We start from the raw sequence: 15,398 nt of genomic DNA, 5'->3' as shown, positions 1-15,398 counted from the left end.
ACGTGGTGCAAGACCAGAAAACAAGACCTATTCATTAGGCTCCAGGTGAAGAGAGTGATGATGCCCCTATACTCCCTTAAAAGTCAAAAGGAAGAGAACAGTCAGCAAGGTCAACTACAAAGAAGCAGCCTTGGCTTAGGGCCTAACTGATGAGAGATGGTAGGATAATTAGCCAAGTGGCTAGCAGTCTGATGTTGTTCCTCAAACCTGGGTATTGTTGCTTACGTGCTGCTAAGTAACCAAATGTCCAAGGTTGGAAGAGAATGCCAACCAATCATGAGTGCCTGTGTAGCAGTGTGCAAGGAAGTCATGGTATCAAGTAGTAGACACAGACACAATAGATCCAAGCTTCAGAACCTTTATTTGGTGTTTTGGTTGGGTTGGTAGAATTCCTATCTGACCCTAACTCTAGAATAGGAGTAGTCTCGACCATTAAACAAATAACAAAACCAGTCCAAGTCAAACTAGTCAAAATAAAAAAGGCCTATTCCACAAAGAAACTAACCTTGCTCTCCTTCTCAAAATTACAAATGTGTTAAGAGAAAATTAAAGGAAAATAGTGTCTGAAAAGAAATGTCAAAATGGCTTAAGTAACAACTCCCTTCTGCACTTTCAGCACCACCCGGTCTTGAGAGTTTCTTAGAAAGGATAGGTGGGTGGCACAGTTCTGAGTCTTGCACACGTTGGCTTACTGGTGCAGTTCAACCGTTCATTCTCGGGCTTCAAGCTTCTGGTAGTTCAATCACTTCCTTAGGCCTTGTCAACCTTGTCGGAAATACACAGTTCTATTTTTGACCTTTACTCTCCCACCATTGAACACAGGCTTCCCTCCGTTGGGCTTGCGCTTGTCTATTCACCTTTTCACTTCATTACACAGTCTGCACAGGCTGCTCTCTGCCAGGCTCGAGCCTGTCTATTCACCTTTTCACTTCATCACACAGTCTGCACAGGCTGCTCTCTGCCAGGCTCGAGCCTGTCTATTCACCTTTTCACCTTATCACACAGTCTGCACAGGCTTCCCTCCGTCGGGCTCGAGCCTGTCTATTCACCTTTTCACTTTATCACACAATCTGCACAGGCTTCCCTCTGCCGGCCCGAGCCGGTCTATTCACCTTTTTCACCTTATCACACAGTCTGCACAGGCTGCTCTCTGCCAGACTCGAGCCTGTCTATTCACGTTTTCACTTCATCACACAGTCTGCACAGGCTTCCCTCTGCCGGGCTTGAGCCTGTCTATTCACCTTTTCACTTTATCACACAATCTGCACAGGCTTCCCTCTGCTGGGCTCGGGCCTGTTTATTCACCTTTTCCCTTTATCTCACAGTCTGCACAGGCTTCCCTCTGCTGGGCTCGAGCCTGCCTATTCACCGTTTCACCTTATCACACAGTCTGCACAGGCTTCCCTCTGCCGGGCTCGAGCCTGTCTATTCACCTTTTCACTTCATCACACAGCCTGCACAGGCTTCCGTCTGCTGGGCTCGAGCCCGTCTATTCACCTTTTCACTTTATCATACAGTCTGCACAGGCTTCCCTCTGCTGGGCTCGGGCCTGTCTATTCACCTTTTCCCTTTATCTCACAGTCTGCACAGGCTGCTCTCTGCCGGGCTCGAGCATGTCTATTCACCTTTTCACTTCATCACACAGTCTGCACAAGCTTCCTTCTGCCAAGCTCGAGCCTGTCTATTCACCTTTTCACTTCATCACACAGTTCTGCACAGGTTTCCCTTTGCTTTGCTCAAGCCTGACTTTCTCTTCATGGGATTCACTTCCCCACCTTTTGTCTTAGGTGCCTTTTCACTGTTGAAGACTTTTGAGGCTGCAAGGAATTTACATAGACATCTGCATGACCACTTCGACATCTCTTTATACATTTCTGAAATCCACAATCTTCCTCATCTTGCAACATGAATGGCTCTTGGTACTTGTAATGTATTATTCTCCTTAGTTTGCCCTCTTGATCTATTTCAAAGATCATATACCATGCCCTCTTGGCATATTCAGAATTCACATACTTTGCTTTTCACTTGTTCAACTGTGCGTTTTTATCGGCACGCGCTCAACCTTCAACTTTTGGGTTACCGTTACTTTTGTTTTTAAAACAAACCAGGCTTTTGTCACCTTTGATAACTCACAGGTTGTGTTAATTGGTCTTCTTTCATCAAAGCCTTTCATGCAGCATTCAATGCTGTTACTAATGCCTCATTTGGTCCTCCCCAACTCTGCTGTTCACCCGGGAGGGTCACGGGCCGCTCCCAAGCACCTTGAAGGATTCTCTCTTCTGCTCACTCGGTTTCAGTCTTGGAACGCGTATGGCTTCCCGAGAATTCGCGCCTGGCTCTCTCTCCTTCTTCGTGACTGCCGATCAGACCCTTGGCTTTCCAACTTTCATAGGCTGGTTTGCATCCACCCCGAAAAAGCTGTTACTTCTCGTACCCATCCTCGCTCAGAGTGTGCCTGTGCCTGCCACCTTTTATCCTGACGGGGAGTTTTAACAAGTGGCAGGTGTGTATAGTTAGGATTACTTGCCTGACTCTGCCTGGCCTCATTACAGGGAGAGAGCCATTGCAAGTCAGTAGAAGTAATCCTTCTGGCCACATTCCTCCTCTTCCTCAGCTCAGTAGTGTTGTCAAAGTAAAGTGGGGAGGAATTATGGGAGCTGTAGTTTGCTATAAAATGAGCCAGGATAGGGGTGAGATGGGTTGTGGAAAAGGGGGATTCCATGTCTCAACATCGGGTGCTTCTCCCCACTCCCAAGGTCCCCCTACCAAGATGATCTTCCCTTGCTTGTCCGCCCCCAGGGTCGGAATCCAAAAGCGATGGCCTTTCCCTGGCCACCTGAGTACGGAATCCCCGGGGTCTAGGTTGTGAACACCGTCTGTTTTTTCACACGTAAACTTTACAGTCCCTTGCCTCCTTGTACTTACCCAGACCCGCACTGCACTGGCTGCTCTGCTCAGAGCATTGCTGCCCTGTAGCCTTTCCTTCTCCCAGGCATGTCTCCCCCTACCCCTTGCACTTCTCGTTCTCGCACTTGCACGATCTGACTAACACAAGGCCTAGTAAGGTTGTCTGCATTGTCCTCCATCTGCATTCTCTCCCTTGTCTTGTCGCGCACAGAAACACTTGTGATCAAGCCCATTATAAATGATGTATGATAAAGTGTCGTCACACTGAAAAATCACAGTTTGTCGAGTGGAAAAGGTTACAAGGGACCAGCTTCGCTAACTGGGCTTTCCAAATCGTCTCTAGTGCACTGTGTAGTGCTAAAAGGCACATGCTGGACCACCTTGGTCTTCACATGTGTCTGCTGCCTTGCAGATGAAGGACATTGTTCTCTTTAATAGGTTTTCTCTGTTTTAGGCAGGTGCAAGTTTTCGTTAAAAACAAGGAAGATAGCGTTCTTCGGTAGGTTCCTCTCTGGAGGTTTCCTTCTAAAATTGGACCCCTAATTTATTTCTAAGGGGTTCTTTCTGGGAATGAGCGGCTCACAGGACCACTTACAGACACTTCGCTGAAGGTCTCAGGCCGCCCCACTCTCAGTGTAGGAAGCCATTCTACCACCGCAGAGGGGAGAGGATCAGAATTGACACAGACACACGCCTTTCCCTCTATTCCAGGCCTGATGAATGTGGCCCACCTACCCAGTACCACAGAAACCGGTCGGCTTTAGAATGACCTGACCTAGTGTTAATATCTATCTGCACAGCTGGTCCCTTGTAACCTTTTCCACTCGACAAACTGTGATTTTTCAGTGTGACGACGCTTTTGGGCAACTCACAGTTGGCAACCCCATAAACAGTCCTTTGTGTTTTGTTTAGTATGATAAAGTGTACCGTGCATTGTTGCAGGGACTAATCTGCTGCTGTGGATCTGTATTAGACGAAGTTAGAGGTAGTTCAAGGAGTGCCTACCTGATAGGGAGCAGCCAATTATGTTACTAACACCTAAACAAAGTATAGTTATATATGTTCCCTTAACCAATCCCTCCTTTCAATAGGTTTTTTACTGTTTGCCACATAGGATGCCATCATAGCTGACATAGATTGAGGTATAAAGTCTTTGTGTAATTGAAATGAAGTTGAGAGGGGTGAGCTGCAATCTGTTTGTTCACCAGGTTCTTTTTTGATTGCACTGAAGGACTTTCTATTGCTAATCCAATGCCTTCTCCCCACATTTCTGATAATCACTTGCCAGTTGATCAGTTGAGCAAATCCCATACCTGCATATCAGTCAGATTCACCCTGGATGACGTCATTAATGCTAATAAAGCAGTGGTCAGTTTTGCAAATTCTCTGCCTGCTGTCATTTTTGCTGTTCTCTTGCCCGACGGTCAATGGTAACATTTCTGATTGATCAACTGTATCCCTAATATGATGTATTAGGCATTCTTTCTAATCATGTCTCAATCCTGCGAAAGATAGTGACATGTGGCTTACAGGTCAACAGACTTGAGAAACATGTCCTTGAAATTAGTAGAATATTGGTACCATTGCTTATTCCTCTATGCAGAAGCCCTTTTCACGCTGGCTTAAAATGTGTGCATTTGCTTGTTCCGTGACCCCCTACTTGGTCTCAAGGTGGGATATATTTCATGGGGATCCGTGGTTTGGTGGAATTGTGTAGTTGTGCAGGGGATATTGTGGGGCTGCTTGTGTCTCTCTTGGTCCTCACATCTATAGACATCAATGATTGAAACATAGAGTTCTCCCTTTCATGTGTAATTACATGCGTGTCATTTGCTTGCCAACAGTTTAAGACATTGGGATCTGAATCACTGTAGACTGGTGATATCATTGGGTGCTTACAAAATATGGTTGCAATGCAAGGCAACCAGCATGCACGTTATCTCAAATAAAGGGCACTGCAGTTGCGGTCTTCCCTAATCTCCAAATTACAACAAAGTAATGTTTTTCGTTGAAATGACATTGGTTTGGCCTTATGGAAGAGTAGTGGTTGTTATGTCTTAAGTACTGCTCTATAATGTATATGTCAAAGGGTTACACGCTTCAATAAGATTTGTAGATATTTTCAGTTGTTAGGCTATCTTGAGAATAGACCCTTGCGAGCCACCGTGGATTTTGTAATGAAGGCAAAATAGTAAACGGGTCCAGACGGTCCAGCAGAGGGAGCGAGAAGTGGTTTTGAACACCATACAGATTTTGGACGAAGTTATTAGCAAATGTGCCTTTTTTTTCTGTAGGACCCAGTTTGGGAATTTAAATTACGTTGAATGAAAACCATCAGACCACTGGGCAAGCGATACGGTACTATTGATGTTCTGTAACACACTGAAGCATGTGGTGTGCAGTTCCAGGATGAGCTATTCTTATGCCTATTGTTGTTTGTATTAGCAAAGCATTTATTTGCCATGGATTGGGCTAGGAGGTTAGCTCAGGACCAACATGTTTGTCTTGGAAGAAAGACAGCGTAGAGCAGTGCAGGTTTGAATCCCGGTCCCAGCTTAGAGATGGGTCGCTGGTATTAAGCGTGTTATAAAAGATTAAATATTTAATGGATGTATGCTCATAGTGTTGAGTGCCACTCACGCGCAAACACTACCTTAATGGGGCTTCCAATAGAGCATTAATTGCAGGGATAATAGGATCATTATTACAATATTAGGAGGCAGTCCTAAGGCTGTCGAGTCATTTTAGCAAATGTTTACTGGCAGAAGGTGTGTGTGGTGTACTCTGTAAGGCTAGACCTGTGGCGGGGCATGGTGGTGACTGTGTGTGATTGGTTAAGTGATGCCGCTGAAGAGTGGCAAAATGTTGTCAGATGATGGTTTGACTGGTACCCAGAAAATGTGGTTGCCAATTCTAGGCTCTGCCTTCCTTAGCTTATAGCAGTAAAATAATGACATGATAAATTATAATTGGTTATTTATAACGCGCGTAATACCCAGAGGTTTCGAAGCGTGGACCCGGGGATTGAACCTGTGATGCTGCGCGCCGTCTTACTTCCCTGACGAGCGCGTTGCCCCTGAGCTATCTTCCCGAGACAAGAGCATTGTATTCTGATTCCCATTCCCTGGTCCATTGCACAGGAGCCTGGGTGGATTTCAATTACATTTCTTTCAGGAATAAGACATGTAACAATTTCCTTTGCAATGGTTTTACTATTAATGTCTTTGGCTTTATGTATCTCCCCGGCCAGTTTATTCCCTCGTCTCAGAATTGTTTTGGTTGCTAACATTGTCATAATTTATAATATTGTAGTAATTACTGCTAATATCACCCCATTTAACTATACACGGTTCATTGATTGCATGCCCTTGGCGACCCTACTGAAATTCTATTTTCTGACAGAAGATCCTATAGGAATATTCAATGTAAGCACTTAGCTCACTGAGCTATCTTGCAGCTTTCTATCACGAGGGGACCTGTGCGAAACATTTGCTAGCTTGGTTTCACTTTCTTCTCAGGTGGTCCCCTGAAGGTCCTGAAAACGCTTTTATAAAAAACCTTCAAAATTGAATACAAATGACCTGATTTGACAGTTTCATAAACAAGCTTTTGCAGCACTACCGAGACCAGGCCTATATTGCTGTGAATTTACAAGCTCCAGCACGGGGCTGGAATTTCCTACCTTATGCCAAGAACTGTGCAGAAAAGCATGTTTATAAAGACCCTTAGCAGCAAAGCGGTGTAAAGAGGTACAACCCTGACCCCCTGATTCCTAGGCCAGACAATGGACCTGAACTTCAAAAGAGTATTTGCCCTTCTAGAAGCCACTGTGCACATAGCCTGCATAAAAGGGAGGATCTATGTGCCATCAGGCATTTAATTAAAAGCCTTCTCACCACTACAGAGTGAAGCCATTGATTATTTGGGTTAATTTTATTCTCATCTTTTAAATTAATTGGGTGTAAAGCAATTACAATGCTGTTCCAGCACTTTAAACTACATGTAATTACTTTCTTACCTCCCAGAATGCAATTCTATTATTTTTTGTTATTAAGAAGGATGGTTTAATGAAATAGTGAGTTGATTTTTAATTAGTGGGACAGGGTGAAGTCAATTCATTTTTGCGAAGGGATTATAATAAGCGCTAAGAATTAGACTGCACATTAAGCCTGGAATTGTACCACTCTAACAAAGCGATTTGTAACTAAAACTCTAAAAAAAAAAAAAAAGTGCACACTGGAGCGTGATCTGGCGCACATACCCACACACAGAATTATAAGAACAGATTTACATGATAGTATTACACACTTTTATTTTTTGTTTTACTTTCAGTTCTTGCCAGTTTATCGTTCTGTAAATAACAAGAACACGAGTCCATTAGAGGGCGCTTTGCTACGGAGATTTACGGTACCAGTGCATGCCGTAGAGTTGGTATCAGAGGAGCCGCGCAGTGGATACATTTATTGCAAATGGTAAATAGAGGGTATTGCGCCTCTCATAATCAGTGTTTGTCAAAAGACAATGTGGTGTCTGGGGAATTTGGGGCAATCGGGGCGACAACAGCCAGTAATGTGAAACTAGTAATATGGTAAAGACAATATTGAGTGTGTACTTACCTAAAGAGCTAGTCCTGCAGTGCCTTCGTGGACGTGTATTACAGTTGGTAACATTAGCACGACATATAGTAAAATTACGTTTTTTCAGGGGTAGGAGTCTACCAAAAAAAGTAGTTGAACTGTGACCCCAGTGGAGGACAGAGTAGGCAGGAGCGGAGGAAAGTGCAACCCATTTTTCAAGAGTTGCGGCCATGCTGGCTGACCACCAATTGAGTAATAACAGAATTAGCTGTAACTGCTATTGGATGGGAAAGTGGAGAAGTGTGATTTAATTTTGCAAAGATCAGTTTTGGAATGGTGAAAATGGTTGCAAAAAGTAGTGGAACTGTTAAGAGTAAAATAATAAAAGTAGTGGAACTCCGGTCCCGGCCATTCCCGCTCAATTCGACCACTGCATGTTTATGTATTAAATAGTGCAGGATTCCTTAGTCTACTAAGTACTCCAGTAATTGTTAATATTTCCCAACCTAATGGCACTCAATAGGCTGGCCTTGGAAGGCTGACTGGTTGAGTTTGCTGTGCCAGGATCCAAGCACGCGGGCGCAGATTGTGCACAGATCTCTGAAGCAGGAGCCTAATCCACTGAGACATTCTACTGGTGTCCATGTTAGGAAGAGTACCTCAAAAGTATTGCAGGTGATTCAGCCGCATGCAATGCCCCGCCCCCTCCTTATAGGATGGCAAATGTGTGACAGATGGCACCATTTAGGACGTGCTGGCATGGCTTTCCCAGCAGTAACACATGGACGGAGAGTGGGGCCACCCCGGCCAGCATCCATGGCAAGGGCTGGCAAGCAGAAGGTTGAATGTGAGGGAGGCGGGCACAAGAAGGGTGAGAAGCAGAGGGGATCTCCCAGTAAACCGCTAAGCAAAACCGACCCCCTGCACAGATGTGCCCCTTAACATATAAATCATTTAATATGTGGGAGGATAGCTCAGGGGGCAACGTGCTCGCCTTGGAAGCAAGACGACGCGGAGCAACACAGGTCCGATCCCCGAGTCCGTGCTTAGAGTATTAAGCACATTATCCATAACCAATTATAATTTTAACTCCATAATCTGGTGAAGGTATGAGGGGGCTGATTTACTAAACTAAATAAGTAGCTTAAATAAGACTGCATTTACTAACTTAAAAAAAATGTGTAATTAGAAAAAAGGACCCTGGTTCTTACTTAAGCTACAATATTAGCTTAGCCAATAAAACCCGTGCATCTATTTTAGTTTTTTGCTCATCTACTACCATTTGGGTTTGCATTATTGGGGAAAACCTTTGTCATGGTATGTTTTGCCTCATTCAATTCTGAGACTACCTGCGCACACTCTTTTTGTAAATTCGCCCCCTCAGAATGTTCTGGTTTTCGCTGACGGCTTGCACTGGGCAACACGGTTTGGCAAATGTCCTTGTTCAACACTTTGGATCTGCCATTAAAATATCAAATACACTCAACCTGTAACTGTGTTCTTTAATCTTGCTCCTACGCACCGTCCCCTATAATCTTTATCAAGCAATCATTTAGCAGTGTGCCTGGGCTCTGCATACCACCGGCCCCCATCTGAACCCTCGCTCTCTCCAAGCAGGTGGAGTTTTTGATTTCCATTTTGAGCACACAAATAGTTTATTGTATACATATTTTATAACATTTAACTGATATGTAGGTTATTTTGAATTAATGAAACATGAAAAAAGAATGAAATTACATTTAATTATATTGTGCCAATTTAAATAATGAAAATGTGTTTGATTTATTCAATATCTGTGTTCGCCTACTTGAAATGACTTTCTATTATTTTTAAATATATTGCGTAAAAAATATAATTAAAAATAACTTGTGGAGAAATGTTTAAAAATGTACTATAGTACTGGACCCTTTGTACACTAGGAAGAAACATGTAGAAACGTTCTGAACATATCACACAGTGATTACCTGCTGTACGTCAATTAGTTCAATATCTGGTTTAAAAAAATGGTATCCTTTACTCAACAAGCTTTCACAATTCACTTGGAGCAATACTACTTGGTTTATTCCTTTGCCAGATACTTTTAAGCAAAACCTTCTTGCCATATGGGTATACTCACCTGCCCGTCTACTACTTCACCAAAACAAATGGAAAAGTGTTTCAGTGGTAACTCCCATCTTAGAATAACAACAACTTATTCAGACTTCTTCAACATCAAAACAAGTTACGGGGAAACGAGGAAATACATTAGTGCTCTTCAAGACTCCTTGGCAACTATTCTTGTCTCCCTCTGGTTAACCTCCTCCAGAAGGGCAGCCTCTTTACCACCTTTCTTGCCCTCTGTACCAACAACCAAATAGTGACCAAAAGAGGGCCTCATTTTTCCACTAGCTTGGCTTTGGCAATGTAGGTTCCTATCAACTGATGATCTGTGTCGCATAGCACATAAGCAGTAAGACGTACAATCATTAGTCCTCCCAATATTCCCCTCTCCCCTTGAGCACTGTTTGGTGTATTGGTTTTGCTGGTTGTTCACACACGCCTGGCTTGGGTATTGCTTGCAAGTCTTTGGACCTTTTTCAGCTTCACCACAGAGTTTTTGGGCTTTCCACAATCTCATGCGCTTATTTACATAGTCACTTGTTTCAACAGGTATGACTTTTGTTGGTTTCGTACATTTTGGTATTCAAAAATACAGTTACTGCTCCTTTCACTAACATGCAAGTGAAGTGGCCTGCCAAGAACACGCGGACAGCATTGGAGCACTCCGGACTCACTTGTAAGCTCTGAACTCAGTGGTTCAGTTGCTTGCTTACGCTCTGCTCTTTGTTTGCAGGTCTTCATTACTTGTGGCTCCTCGGGGCGGTTGGACAGCCTCCTCGGGTCCTCCTCCTCTCATGCCACTGAGGAATGGAGCTTCTTCAGCTCCGTAGATGGTCAGGTACAATCCTGCCACCCGGTACCTCCAAAGAGCATACACTTCTTTCGCTACTGCTGGTTCCCTCTGCACAATGAAATATTGTCTGCCCAGCGTCTCTTCTATGCGCTTCCCACCACGTGACTACTGCAACAGGGAGATTTTAAGGCAAACCCTCCCTTATGACCCAGTGAGGAATTTTACCATCCGCACAGGGAATGTTCGTTCGTTTGGGCTTTTTTGATTTTTTGATAATGAAAATCATTCCCTTGTCAGGTGACTACGAAGCAGACCAAAAAACCCTCAACTCCATTTACACCACTATCCAGACCTGGATGGACAAAAACTGGCTCTGCCTCAACAGCGAAAAGACCGAACTTCTTATCATTGGCTCACCATCCACAATCAAAAAAATGGGTCCCCAATATGACTCCTTCCTCATAGACAGCTCTCATATTCCTGTATCCCAGTCAGTCAAAACACTGGGAGTTTACCTGGATTCTAACCTCACCATGACAAGACAAGTGAATGCTATTTCAACAGTGGCAGCCTACCACTCAAAACTTATCACTACTGCCAGGCCATTCCTAATGCAACAAAACTCCCTCACCATTGCTAGAGCAATCATAGGATCTCGTCTAAACTACTGGAAGGCACTCCTGCTAGGAACATCAGCAAAGAACATCAAGAAACTTCAAACAGTGCAGATCAATGCCCTCAGAGCTGCCACAGCAATCTCCAAAAGAGGCCACATCTCGGCCACCAGAAAATCCATCCACTGGCTGCCAGTTAAAGAACGCATCCTCTTCAAATCCCTTGCATTGACCCACAAGTGTCACCACGACACAGCACCTCGCTACCTCGCGCAAAGATTCTCTGCGCCACCGTCAAGCAGACTTGCTAGATCTAACCAAACCAACCGTCTCGCCATTCCCAAAAACCTCAGATTAGAGCAGGCGGCTCTAGCTTACCAGTTCTAGCGTTGACTAACTGGAACCTGCTTCCTCCCACCATCAGAGGCATTGAATCCCACATGGTTTTCAGAAAAACATTAAAAACCCTGCTGTTCGTATAAGCCATCCGCTCGTCACGCCAACCTGCAAGCTTATGACCATTGGAACACTGCCTGTAAAAATGTATAACTTATGAGCTTTGTATCACTGCCTGTAACAATGTAGATCCTATGATCCTACCTTTAACCATGTAACTAAGTCACATTCTTGAAACAGCGCCGCGATGCCTCTGGGTTTCCAGGAGCTTTACAAATATAAATAAATAAATAAATACAATGAATGGTGGAGATCAACCTCTAAAAATGTGTGAGGCCATTCTGCAACCATTTTCTCTGTTCACCGCACAAAACGCATAGTCTATCAATCTATGTTCTTGTACTGTGCCACTAACCCAAAGGCCTCAGGGCGCTCACAAAGAGAACGAGAAAGCAGACAACAGATAACAGTGACAAACAAGCAGAACAAAAGACAAATGACCATGAGAAACCAGTCCTAACCGGAGCCAATAATGATGGAGAAATATGGCAGAGAGCAGACTTCAATACCAGAAGTGCAGTGTCAGAAGGGCTGGTATGTCCTAACCTTTATCAAACAAGAAGGCCTTTAGTTGTGTCTTAAAGATAAGCAGGGAATCACTAATAACAAGATAATTAGGAAGTGAGTTCCAAAGAGCCAGTGCCCAAGAGTCAAAGCTAACACCCCCAGACCTTTTCAGGGTAAATTGAGGTTGAGCCAAGGCAATATTACTGCTTGAGCGCAGAGAACGGGTAGCTGGTTTCTTTCTAAGCCTAGCAGTGAGGTAGGATGGGGCTTGACCGTATAAGTATTTAAAGACAATGGATAGACTTTTATGATCTAAACGCTGTTTCACTGGTCACATGTACTCCAGGAGGACACAGCCTACAGGCACCATACTCTCCTGTCATGTTCAGATGGAATGTGACAGCCATGGGTACATCAAAGCATCTCCAGAAGGGGGAAGGCACTCCGTCCTCAGTATGGGCAGCCTAATTAAAATATCAAGGCCTCCATGGATCTGCTTTCCTATCATTTATTTCAGCTGGAGGCAGTGTATACTAATGAGAGATAATTGAGGCAAGCCTGTATGGGGCTTGGTTGCTGGACAGAAAACGGGAAGGCAAGACTAACACCCCCTTGGTATGCAATGTGTCAACTTGAAGGTAGTTGTCTCCCCTCTGTATGAAAGACAGTGAATGGCATGGCTGGGTCCCTCAGTTACTGTAGGCACCCCTGCAGAGTGGGCCCATTTTCAGAGGGGAGAGGTATGCAATTTGAGCGAGACAGAATGTCTTCCCTCACCACAGACTTCAAGGGAGATATGCGCTTTAATCAAAGCTCAGTTTTGAGGGCTCAGTTAACCAGACAGACACTTTGATCTACAACAGACAGGATGATGGGTGGGACTTGGGTATATGTTGTCACCCCTTACCTTTCCTGTTTCAGAGCAATCTAGTCCTGACTACATGCATAACAGAAGATTCATGGTGGGGACCCAGGATTGGTTCATTAAGGTGGGCTTGGCCTGCACCAATCACTGGGGCCCATTTGGCACCCCTCACTTAGATCATCTGACAACTTCGAAAGGAGTAAGAAAAAGGACTAATTTGGACCCAGGCTGAAGATACATTCTCCTTTACATCTTCTACCAGAGAATTAAAGCCAGGATTTCCAAGAGGTAAGCAAAATCCCTCCCTAAACATCTCCCAGGAAACAGAGGGAGATACCGACTCAGAGGACCTGTCCAGAAGCTCCAGAACCAGTATCCTGCCAGCACACAGCGTGCCCTGTTAGGTTCTGCCAGCAAGCTTCCTGGGTGGGAAGTGCAAGAGAGTCTCTGAACAAAGGACAAGGCTGTTGCCTGCAATCACTCTCCTGAGCTTTGGGCCGTCCGCCTTGAAAGGATGACACAAGCCCTGCGAAGAAGCTAGGAGTAGTGCCCCTACAAGCATCAGCCAATGTCCATCTTTTAAGGACATTTTCGAGACAGTCGAGTCCTCGAACCGCAACCGGCTACACCACTGATTGCTGTCACGCTGCAGTCACCAGAGCCATCCGAGATGCCTCGACCAGCGTTCCAGAGTCACCAACCAGCACAGACACAATGATTCTTAGCCCCGAGCTGCCATGTAGGCCAGCCTCAATCCATCTGTCCAGCCTCGCTCGCCGAACTGCCTGCCGCCTAATACCCGCAGCTGTCTTCTGCCTTGAACTCTGTCTCAGGAGCTGCAAAGCACTCTGGATCCGCCTCGACACTCTAGAGCATGAAGAACTTCTTAAGCACTAGGTACATATGTTTTTGTCCCCCTGGTCCATCTCCAAAGGCGCGTAGAGGCAGTTAGGACCCTTTGGTGCTGAAACCACATAACCTTGAACACTACGACTGATTACTTTACCAACTACCCTCCTTCGGTATCCAGAGTGCATCCCTTTCCTTCGTGAAGCTGTCTGTCCTCTGTGTTCCTTTACAGGGTGGGTTTTATTTTGGAATGTGCTAGAACTGTCTGTTGTAGTAATAATAAAGTAGATATTTGTATACAACCTTGACTGGACAGTCCCTTTTATCATTGGGTAATAAATGTATTTTTGCTGTGTTGCAACTAACCAACGATCCACAACCTTGCAGAGATAAGCCTGCCGTTCCATCCACGGCACCAAAATTGGACAGGAGGTTTATAATTCACTTGTGTTCTAATCTGTTTGGATCCCTTCTGGTGTACTAGCGGTGTGGGGATGATTGATGGTTTAGAAACCGATATTCATCCCTGCACCACTCGTGCAGCCCAGCAGGTTGAATGCTTGCTGCTGCGATCTCTGTGTGATCTGCTGGTCGCAGGTTCGAATCCCGGCACGGCAAACTCAGTCGTTCAGCCTTTAAAGGTTGATATATGAATACTAACTTAGGTTAGGATGAAAAATGTATGTAAATATGTTCTATGTACAGCGCTTAACCATAAGCACTATATAAACAACAAACCATTATCAATATAGGTTTTTTAATGTTTTGTAGTGCCATCAAATCTTTAATCACACATTTCTCAAAAGTTATAATTTCAGCTTTGTGATATTCTTAGGTTTAAAATTTAGATTTTAGGCACAGGCCTGTGTCTTTAGTTTCCTCGTGATCAGTGGGGTCTTTGAAGAAAACTTTTAGCCTGAGAAATTGCCTTAACTCGACTTCCGCTCCAAACCAGTCGGTGCAATTAGAGGGTGTGAAGGAAAGCCCTTTATTCAGGACAGAGACCTGTTTAGAAGTGTTCAGGAGGGGAAGAAGTTACTGACGGGCCCATTGGTCAGTGCTCTCCCTCCAGAACTTGTAAGACAAGATAGCTGCACCATGAGAGGACAGGGGGTGCAGGATTCACTTACTCCGACACGACTCAATAACGAGGACTCATTAAGTTGGCAAAGGGAAGTCCGTTTAATGACAAGTACATCAAGCACAGAAACAAATGGAAATCAGCAGCATTGCGATCACCTGTCTCGCTCCGACTTCCTCGAACTTCAGTTGAACAGCCACTTTTATGCATAAAACTCGTCATCATTGACGTCTAACTTTACAAAAATCATCATGCAATATAATTGGTTAGGAAAGGTAACTTAAGTATAGGTGTTATATCGGTATATGATAATAAGGCATGCGGATTGGATAACTCTTATCGGGTGGGCATCTACGCCCATCCCTCTACATCACGCATGATAGACGTCACTATAACTACGACGTCCTATTGGTTACGATATCTATAGGACTCCAGATAACTTGGTCCATTGTGATTGGGCAGGTTACGCCCCTAGACATAAATTTCCACTTTTAATTAGCAGCATGCAGACTGGACACCCCTGTGCCTGTTGTCCCAAGTTATACCCTGCCTCCCTTCCATCAGTCAGGGTTTTAGGGTGACGTGTCAATTAGTTGGCTAAGGATGGCCTTGAAACTGTAGCCTCTTATCGGGAAAAGTTATGGCATCC

Source organism: Ambystoma mexicanum, chromosome 12 (genome assembly GCF_040938575.1).
Source record: "Ambystoma mexicanum isolate Mex_15411 chromosome 12, UKY_AmexF1_1, whole genome shotgun sequence".
NCBI lineage: Eukaryota > Metazoa > Chordata > Amphibia > Caudata > Ambystomatidae > Ambystoma > Ambystoma mexicanum.
Note: the sequence above shows the minus strand (reverse complement) of the source record.